An 11,201-nucleotide genomic window follows, 5' to 3' on the forward strand; every position below is an offset into this window, starting at 1 on the left:
ATGTATGTATGTTTGTATGTTTGTTTGTAGGTTTGTTTGTATGCAGGCATCACCATCGGGACCTTCCTCAAATAGAGTTTCAGGACATTGGCGATGACGTTTGGATTTTCATTGGAGAGGTCTACGTTACGTTCGTCACAGTCAAAACTCTGACAGACCTTTTTAGTAATATTATTATTATTGTGTGTATGTGTGCGTGTGTGTGTGTGTGTGTGCGTGTGTGTGTACGTGTGTGTGTGTACTTGTGTTTAATACGAAGGCCACCACAAAAAAAAACCTTCTCCACTTTGCTTTTCACAGATGACAATCGGTAGATGCCCTGGACGGATAGGTTTACGAATGGATGGATGGATGAATGAATGAATGAATGAATGAATGAATTAATGATCAAATAATAAGAAACGCATTTAAACAGCATGTGTTCATGGATTTATATGCAAACATAAAATCAAAAACAATGTTAACGACGCACGCACACGCACGCACACGAACAAACAAACAAACAAACAAACATACCTTAATGTTTCTTCCGCGCGCGTCGACCTCGGCAATGCACTTGATGACCAGGTAGGGCACGGCCTGGAGGGCAGAGGTCAAGCCGGTTGAAGGTCGACCAGTTAACATTGAAAAGACCTGCGAAGACTTCAAATCCCCGCAAGGTATTCTGAGCGTCTCAAGGCACTTCTTATGGCTTACAAGGCCACACTGTTTTTTTGGCAGTGATGATGATGGTGGTGGTGTTGATGGTGGTGATGATAGTTGTGGTGATGATGATGATGATGATGATGATGATGATGAACTATCAAACCTTGTTGCATTCAACGCCTTGGAAATAAACAAAAGCACTACACTCGGCACACCTGATGGATTAAGTTCACTTTTTAATTCACTCATTCATTCATTCGTTCGTTCGTTCACTAATTCATTCGTTCACCAATTCATTCATTCGTTCGTTCACTAATTGATTCATTCATTCATTCATTCAATCAACCAATCAACCAACCAACCTAGTAGTCAGCGGTCGGTACTTTCTGAAAGAATGAGTCAAGCCGGCAGGCGAGAATTTGATGCTCTTGAAGTAAGATGATGACGTCATATCCGGTGAGTCTGTGGGGATCGTCATCAACGCAACCATCACCACCACAATCATCATCATCAGCAGCACGTTGCATATTGCTACAGAATCTCCGCCTGTCAGATTCTGATCCTGATTTAAAAGAATAAAAAAAAAACTCGCCATTAACAGCATCACCATCGTCATCCAGGCCAGCAGCGAAAGCAGCAGTTCCTGAGTTGACCTCATTAATTGGAAGATGACCTCTTTTGCTCTTATGTGATTGGTAGGGACTGGCCGATGGGGAGGAGTCCAGGGAGCGACCGCTGCCACTCAAACTGTCGGAATCGTCAGCCGCTATGGCGTTCAGCTTCGAAGATTTGAACGACGATGAACATTCTGTCGTATTTCAGGTTTAACAGTGTCGTTGTTCTCATCATTTTGTCGATGTGAATGAGTGAATGAATGAATGGATGGATGGATGGATGGATGGATGGATGAATGAATGAATGAATTGATGGATGAATGTAAAAAAGAGACCTTGGTAGCCATGGAATCCAAAACTTGAAGGGTCAATAATTGTGAAATGGGGATCAGATAATCTGCAAGGGTAGGTTCATTCATTCGTTCATTCGTTCACCAATTCATTCATTCGTTCGTTCACTAATTCATCCATTCGTACATTCATTCACTCCTTTGTTTATTATATCCTGTTTTTCATTCATTCGCTCATCTATCCATCCATACAAAGCACGACGAACTGACTTAGAATGAGAATTATACGACTCGAACTCGAAGTACTTGTAGACAGCTTTCGTCAGCTCCTCAGGTTTTACCTGGAATGAATGAATGAATGAATGAATGAATGAATGAATGAATGAATGAATGAATGAATCAATGAATCAATGAATGAATCAATCAATCAATCAATCAACCAACCAACCAATCAATCAACCAACCAATCAATCAATCAACCAACCAATCAGTCAACTACATACAAACAAACAATCAATCAACTAAAAACAAAACAAAAACTAAACTACAAACAAACAAACAAACAAAATTACCTGTTTGAGATAATCATTGTAATGTTCGCCAGGTGCATACTGATTCGCCTCGTTTCGAAATTGTACATAGGACTGCGGTAGGCTGTCCATGAGATTGTTTAGTAGGCTGAAGTACTGGAAAGTTGCCTGTGTGTATGTTTGTGTGTATGTGTTTGTGTGTGTGTATGTGTGTGTGTATGTGTTTGTGCGTGTGTATGTGTGCTTGCGTGTGTGTGTGTGGCTTGTTCGTTCAGTCACTTAGTTACCTACTTATTCCTTCGTCCACTCACTCATTCATTCGTTCATTAGTTATAGTTACTAATTAATTAATTAATTAATTAGGCAACTAATTAATTAATTAATTAGGTGACTAATTAATTAATTAATTAATTAGTCACCTAATTAATTAATTAATTAATTAATTAATTAGGTAACTAATTAATTAATTAATTAGGTGACTAACTAATTAATTAATTAGGTAATTAATTAATTAATTAATTAATTAATTAATTAATTAATATGACTTACATTTTTTATCTCCAAATCACTTTGAATCAATGTCTCTTGTATGCTATTCAAAACTTGTATCTGCCAAATGAATGAACGAATTTTAAAGGATCATAATAAAAAAATGATACAATAATGGAAAGACAGACAGACGGACAGAGAGACAGACAGACAGATAGAGAGACGGACAAATAGAGAGACGCACAGATAGACAGACGTACCCTGGTTCTCAGCAGATCATTTTGACTTTTGTTTGCGGCTTCCAGACACTGCTTGTATACTGTTTCAGCTTCAACAGCCTGTCCGTCCATCCGCACACGTTTGTGTTTGTACATGTATGTGCAAGTTTGTGTGTGTGTGTGTTTGTGTGTGTGTTAACTAAACCCAATATGAAATGAAATTAAAATTGCAAAAAAACTTCAATCGCTTCTCAAAATCAAAACAAAATGGTTAATAGGTAATAATTAATGTCGGCATACTCATCAAAAAACAAAGAAGACCAACATGAACGTCAAAATCAGTACCCGTCAAAGAACACAGACACACACACACACACACACACACACACACACACACACACACACACACACACACACACACACACACACAGAAAGACACACACACAGACACACACACACAGGCACCTTCATTTGGGCTTCATCTTCTTGTTTCCTCCTCTTTTCAACCTTGGCCTCCATCTTGCTACTCCCGCTGATGCCGCCGACGATGCTACTCAGACCGCCGACACTTCCGGTATTCGAACCGATACCGCCGGCGCCATTTACACCGGTGATGCCGGCGTAGGCCATCAAACCGGCCGACTCCAACTCGAGTTTCTGTGCCAGCTCTTTAATCCTCTCAAGGTCCTGCTGCCGGCTTATGTAGGATGTCTTAGATTTGCGTAGACTCGATTCTGCATCTTGCTATTATCGTTAGGTGTGTGTGTGTGTGAGTATGTGTGTGTGTGTGTGTATGTGTGTGTGTGTGTGTGTATATGCGTGTGTGTACATATTTATAGGTATGCATTTGTATGTTGAGTAGGTGGCGAGCTATCATTTGAACGCGTCTTCAAAAGTTTGTATTTTGATGTGGAAAAACATTTTGCTTCTGACGCATTAACAAATATTAATACATACACAGAAACACTAACACACATACACAGAAACACACAGACACAAAGACACACACAGACACACACATACAAACCGTCTTCTTATTCTGTGATATCCAGGCCTCTTTCAACTTTTTCCGTATCTTTTCATGCTCGCCTCTTCTTTTGCTCACGGGCTGAATGAATGAAAAAACGAACGAATGGATGAATGAATGAATGAATAAATGAATGAACGAATGAATAAATAAAGAAACGAAAGAACGACGGATCAAACCTACATTAACAAAGAGTTGGTTCTGTATGTGAGATTTGGCTGCCAGACCCAACGTGCACATCTCAATGTCCTAATGGCAGTCATCGTCATCTTCATCATCACCATCATAATCAACATAGTCATCATCACCATCACCATCATCATCAATATCATCATCATAATCTAACCTTGTTTAGAGCTTTACAAAACAACGGTTGCAGCGGTTGATTAGGCTGTTGTGATGATGATGACGATGATGATGATGTTGATGGTGATGATGACGATGACGAGGATGATGGTAAGATAATAATGATAAACTTACATCTCCTTTGATATTCTCCAAGGCAGACTTGGACAACTTCAACAGATTCTTATTGAGTTCGCCATCTGAATGAATGAATGAATGAACAAATGAACGAACGAACGAACGAATGAATGAATGAATGAATGAATGAATGAATGAATGAACGAATGAGTTAAAGAACAACAACAACAACCAACATAAACTGTTTCTCCTCTCAACGTATTGCATGATTTCCTTGCAGTAGGTTGACCAGGCCTGCATTCGATTCAGCGCAATCTCAACCCCTATCTCGCTCTTAAATAGGATATCTAAATCTGCGTTTGTGGGTTTGTTTGTGTGTTTGTTTTTTTGTTTATAGTTGGTTGGTGAGAATGTTTGTTAGTTGGTCTGGATGTATGCTTAATTGTTTGATTGTTTGTGTGTGTGTGTGTGTGTGTGCGCGTGTGTGTGTCCAAAACCTAACAGTCATAAACAATAATAATAATAATAATAAATAATAATAATAATAATAATATTTATTATTATTATTATTATTTGGATTAAAATAATAATTACCCTTCAGCAGTTAATTATAACTTGATATGACATTAATTAGGATAAATATTCTGATAAGAATAATTATAAACTAATCATCACCATCCTCATCATCATCATCATCATCATCAACAACATCATCATCATCATTACCAAGACTATTAAGGCTGCTGCATTTATTGTTGATTACGTAATCATCGCAAATGTTGTTGTTGTTGTTGAAACTGTTCGCCAGTCTGACGCTGTTGTGTCTGTGACTGATGTGGCTACCGCGATTGCTGCTGTTGTTGTTGCTGCTGTTGTTGCTCTCGACTAATTCTTCAACTGACTGATGATGATGACGACGACGATGACGATGATGATGATGATGGTGGTGACGATGATGATGATGGTTATGAGGAAGATGCTGTTGTTTGTAAATTAATAACTAACTAAAGCAAGGTAAGTACAGAAAGATAGCTAAAAATAGAAATAAAAGATGTGTGTGAGTGTGTGTGCGTGTGTGTGCGTGCGTGTGTAAGCATAATGAAATGATGTATGCAAGTTTTTTCTCTTCTCTGATGCATAAATTTCAAAGAATGCAGATGATGGTGATGATGATTGTGATGATACTACTACTACTACTGCTATTATTACTGATATTACCGATACTACTACTACTACTACTACTACTACTACAACTACTACTACACCACTACCACTACTACTACTACTACTACTACTACTACTACTACTACAAAAAAATCTATGATAATATTAATAAAAGTATAATCAACAATAGAATTATTCACCATCATCATCACCATCATCATCACCATCATCATCATCATATTATCATCTTATTCGTAACTCACTTTCGATTTAGAATTAATCTTATTATTGTAGATACTATTGTTGTTGTTGTTGTTGTTGTTGTTGCTGTTGATGTTGTTGTTTGATCGAAAATTCTCTTGTTCAATCCAGTATTCGCTAACGCTGAAGTGGTTGTTATTATTAATTACTAATAGTTACTATCATCACCATCTCACTCTCTCACTCATTCACTCACTCATTCATTCATTCACTCACCCACTGATTCACTCATTCACTTACTCACTCACTCACTCACTCACTCATTCACTCACTCATTCACCGACCAATTTGTTAGCGATGTAGCCAAGTTATCAATGGCTTGACTCAACTCTTCCGACTCTTTTTCACTGCCATCATAACTACTTCCTTGAATGATTGAATGATTGAATAAATGAATGAATCAATGAATGATTGATTGAATGAATGAATGAATGATTGAATGAATGAATGAATGAATGAACGAACGAACAAACGAACGAACGAATGTATAAACGAATGAATGAAATTATATAAATTTATAAATGCTGCTACACCCATTTGCAAGCTAAATAATTATAAACAAACAAATAAATGAATGAATGTATATAATATGATATATACATATACACTTACACAGACACGCACGCACACACACACACACACACACACATGCACACACACAAGGGTAATATGATGTTATATGATATGTTGATTGGAGGGAATAAAAACAAACATTTATGCACTTGGGGTGTATACATATATAAATATAAATATAAATATATATATATATATATATATATATATACAGTATTGTATGAATTCTACCGAATTGTTGGCAATAATGAATTTAAAGTTTGTCTTTTTAATTTTCCTTGCCAGAATTTTCTGGGTATTATTCGATTTTTAGAAATTAAAATTTCCCAAGTTTATTTAATGAAACCGTGGTTATCCAAATTCGCCAGGCAGAGCCGGTTTGGTTTATATAGTTTCTTTAGACAGAGCAAAGTTAGCTCTTTAGCAATGTGAGTTACTTAGACTTAGTAGGTGTCGTATTCTTTATCATTGTTGTTGCCATTCCCATGTTCTTCCTTGTTGCTGAAGTTAGTATTATGGCATGGAGTTGGTAACGATGTTATCATTCTTTGATGGATATTTACTTGCCACGTGTGTGTGTGTGTGTGTGTGTGTGTGTGTGTGTGTGTGTGTGTGTGTGTGTGTGTGTGTGTGTGTGTGTGAGTGTGTGTGAACCAACCAATCATCAACCAATCAACCAACTTCTCACCAACCAACCAACCAATCAACTAACTTTTCAACTGATCAATCAGGTCCCGTGACGACCTGAGAACCGTGGAACTGGACATGAGAGGGAACTGTTGCATCAGCTTCTGGATGGACTTTAGCGTTTCTTCCGAATAATGCATGCACAATTTCTCATTTTCGCTTTTTGAAGTTTTTATCTTGTTATTGTTGTTGTTGTTGTTGCTTGTTGTTGTTGTCGTCGTCGGCAAGTTGTTGTTGTGGTCGAGTGTTGGAAAAGTACCTGTAGAAGAGTTTCAATAGTAATAGTGGCTTGCTGATATTGTCCATTTAAGTTGTCGATGGTTATGACGATGATGATGACGATGATGATGACGACGATGATGGTGGTTATGTCCAAATTGGTGATAATAATGATGATGATGATGATGATCATGATGATGATGGAGGTTGCGAGGAACTATGAAATATACACCTGCGTTAAGTCAGTGACTAAGCAATTGTAATAAGAAGTAACTGAATGCGCCAGTGAATGAAAGAATGAATGAATGAATGAATGAATGAATGAATGAATGAATGAATGAATGAATGAATGAATGAATGAATGAATGAATGAATGAACAAATGAATGAATGAAAAGATGTCTGGATGAATGAAAGAAAGAAAGAAAGAATAAACAAATTGGTGAAGAATAAACTGGCATTAATATTTCCTTTAATTACAATAACGAATTGTTAAAATCATTAATATCATCACTATCATCATCACCATCTTAATCATTATCATTATCATCATCGTCGTCGTCATCACTGTAACTGTCACATGCTAGAATGGATTGAATTTAAACAATTTTAAGTAAACAAGAGGCTTGTAATAATAATAACAAAAATAATAATAACATTAATAATAATAATAGCAGCAAGAAAATCTTTTTAAATTATGGTAAGGATGATAATAACAACCATGATGATGATGATGACGATGATGATGATGATGATGATGATGATGATGATGATGATGATGACAATGATGACAAATGACATTCTAATTATTGAGTAATTATAACATAAATAATAATAATAATTAATTATTAATAAAAATAACGATATAATTACTATTGCTATTAAAAAAAAATGACTGTTTAAATCTAGGAAGAAATAGCATAAGATAAATGGTATAAATGAGGATGATGACGATGATGATGACGATGATAGTGGTGGTGGTGATGATGATGATGACGATGATGGCGGCGATGATAATGATCGACAACATCTCAGAGGACTTATTCTTGGACCAAAACAAACAAACAAGCAAGCAAATAGAAAAGCATGCATGTCTTGCTTCAGCCATCAATTTGTTTAATAAATGAAATAATAATAATAATAAACAATAATAATAATAATAAAAATAATAGTAAATGGTGATGGTGATGATGATAACAACTATGGTGAAACTAGTTACAGAAGAGCATAAATATTTGTTTTTATTTCATTCAATTAAATCTTCTTTCCTTCTCTCTCTCTCTCTCTCTCTCTCTCTCTCTCTCTCTCTTCCTTTGTTAAAGATGTATGAATTTATGACAATGCATGATTGATTGATTGATTGATCGAGTAATTAAATGATTGACTATTTGAATTCCTTTCATTTATCAAGTCAAATAAATAATTGATTGAGTTAGTAAAAAAAAAAAAAACAAAAAAAACAAGCAAGCATACATCATAACAAGCATACAAACACAAACAATCTCTCAAACACGGCCACAAATATACAAGCTAAAGCATACACACACACACATACAAACAAACAAACATACACAAATACAAGCAAACAAACATACACACACATACAAGCAAACAAACATGCAGACATACACACAAACCTACAAACAAGCTGAACAAAAATTCAAACCTCTATTATTATCATTATCTCCACCTATAAATGCCTTTTTTAAGTTTGCCAAATTAGTATAAATTTCTTGTAGGTAGGTAGCAAGATCTGACGACTCTTCGTATTCAGGAGTCAGATCGAGAAAAGATAAGTTACTGGCCGACGATCCTTTCAACATGTTAGTGAGGTTGGTCTGCATTTTTGTTAGGTTTTTGTCGATTTGTTGTTGCCTTTGATTTTGTCTAGAAGAAGATGTTGTCGAAGCCATTGATGTGGATTGGGGAAGAAATGATTAAGATGAGGATGATGAGTGATGATTAGAAATGGCTTCATTCATAATTGTTGTCACCGATGTTACAAATGTACATCATTGCCTAATTTTAGGAATTGAAAAAATTGATGAAGCTAAATAAAATAAATCTAAATGAGATGCAGTACTTACTACCAGTGGTCTGGCACTAGACAAACTACCCATTTATTTTTTCTTAATTAATTAGTTTTACTATAACATATTAAAATTGAAAATGTAGTCAAATCAGCTTCAAGAAAGCCTTAATTAAATAAATTTTTGCAGAGTAAATCCTATATTATAAAATTATATTATAATTATAAATTATAAAAAATTGAAGTAAAGATGTCAAACCAAAAAATATAAAATTAGACTGAACATTTTTAACAAAATAACTTAATTATTGAATTATTTATTCTTAAAAAGTGTCAACACGAGATGGTGCCAATTCTGTAAATTTATTCCATACTAAATAACTAATCAATTCTGGATTTTAAATTTTAAAGGTTGTTAAACAAATAAAAAATGAATTACTTCGTTAACAAATCTTTAGGCCAAAAAACGAATTAAATTAATTATTTAAAAAGTATAAGTTCCGTAAAATAAATTTTTTGAAAGAGAAAATGAATAAATTAGTGAAATAAATTAATTAAAAAGTTTGATTGAAAATTAATAACGATAACAAAAAATGTACGTTAGGAAAGCTGGCGGCGTTATCATTTCATGCATTCCATTCATTTGTTTGGAGTTTCATTATTCAAATTCTCGAGATGAAATGTTATACGAAAGAATTAGCTAAAAATTTAGATAAATAATTAAATTTTTTATTGAAAATGGCGTTTTTTAGTTTAATTTGACGTTTCTGTTTAGTTAAAAATTTACATTTGATAAAATAATACATTATTTATATCTTATTACATGTAGCAATGTAAACTGGTCATAATTATAACCCAACGTAAAATAACGTTTTAATTTAAAAAAATATTGTTTAAACTGACAATGTGATACACACACATACAAACACAAACACACACAAACAAACACGTGTATATATACACACCAACCAAGACATGGTTTTAACGTACATACCAACATTAATACGCATATACATAATAGGCGCAAGTCACTTCATTGATTTTATTTCATCTAGAAGAGTCTGTACCGTTGTTGTGGTTGTTGAAGCTGTAGTTGTTAAAGCTGCTGTTTTGACTGCTGTTGCTTATACGGATGGAGATAAGTTATTGAAATTAAAAAAAAACTAACAAAGAATTCGAATTATAGTACGTAGTTCTTAATGATAAATGCTCAGTCAATTCAAAATACTATATCTATATCAAAAATGTCCGAACTTCCATCATCAAATTATACCTTTTTTATGCTCAGGAAATTAAATACTATATGAATGTAGTAACAGACTATTAGTTTAATTCACTATATAAACGGAACTATAATGCCTGTTCAGTAATACACAATAACATAACATAACAAAGTCTTTTTATAGGAATCCAAAAAAACTGAGTCTGTGACAGGATCACTTTGAAACTTTTTTTAATATCGTAATTTTGCCAAGTTTGCTGTAAAGTTATTAGTTGTTTCTGCGCATATTATTTTATCTACCAGTTTGTTCCACTCGTTGACAACTCTGCGGCTTCATCCATCCTTAGCATCTTTTAAAGATCTTATATTTACGCCCCCTTATTTTACTGTTCATCTTAAGCTCAAAAAATTTCGCTGATTCCAAATTCTCCTTCATAGTGATGATTTTGTATGCCTGAATCAAATCTACTCTTGTTCTTTTTTTCTAATGCTGTCATTCCACAAATATTTAATCTGTCTTCATATGGCATACTGCGACACTCCTTTATCATTCTCGTTGCTTGCCATCCTTTGAATATTCTCGAGCATGTGTTTGTCCTTATGTAAATCTAGATTCCAAAGCTGAACACAGTACTTCAAGTTAGGTCGAACCAAAGCTTTATATATGTTTAATATGTTAGTGTTGAATACCATCTGCCAATCCTCTGCTCATTTGCATATTTCTTGCAAATCACCTGCTAGAATTTCATTATCTTCATCGTTGTCTATAACAGCACATAATTTAGTGTCATCTGCAAATTTTGAAATTTTA

Source organism: Helobdella robusta, assembly GCF_000326865.2.
Source record: "Helobdella robusta unplaced genomic scaffold HELROscaffold_57, whole genome shotgun sequence".
Taxonomy (NCBI): domain Eukaryota; kingdom Metazoa; phylum Annelida; class Clitellata; order Rhynchobdellida; family Glossiphoniidae; genus Helobdella; species Helobdella robusta.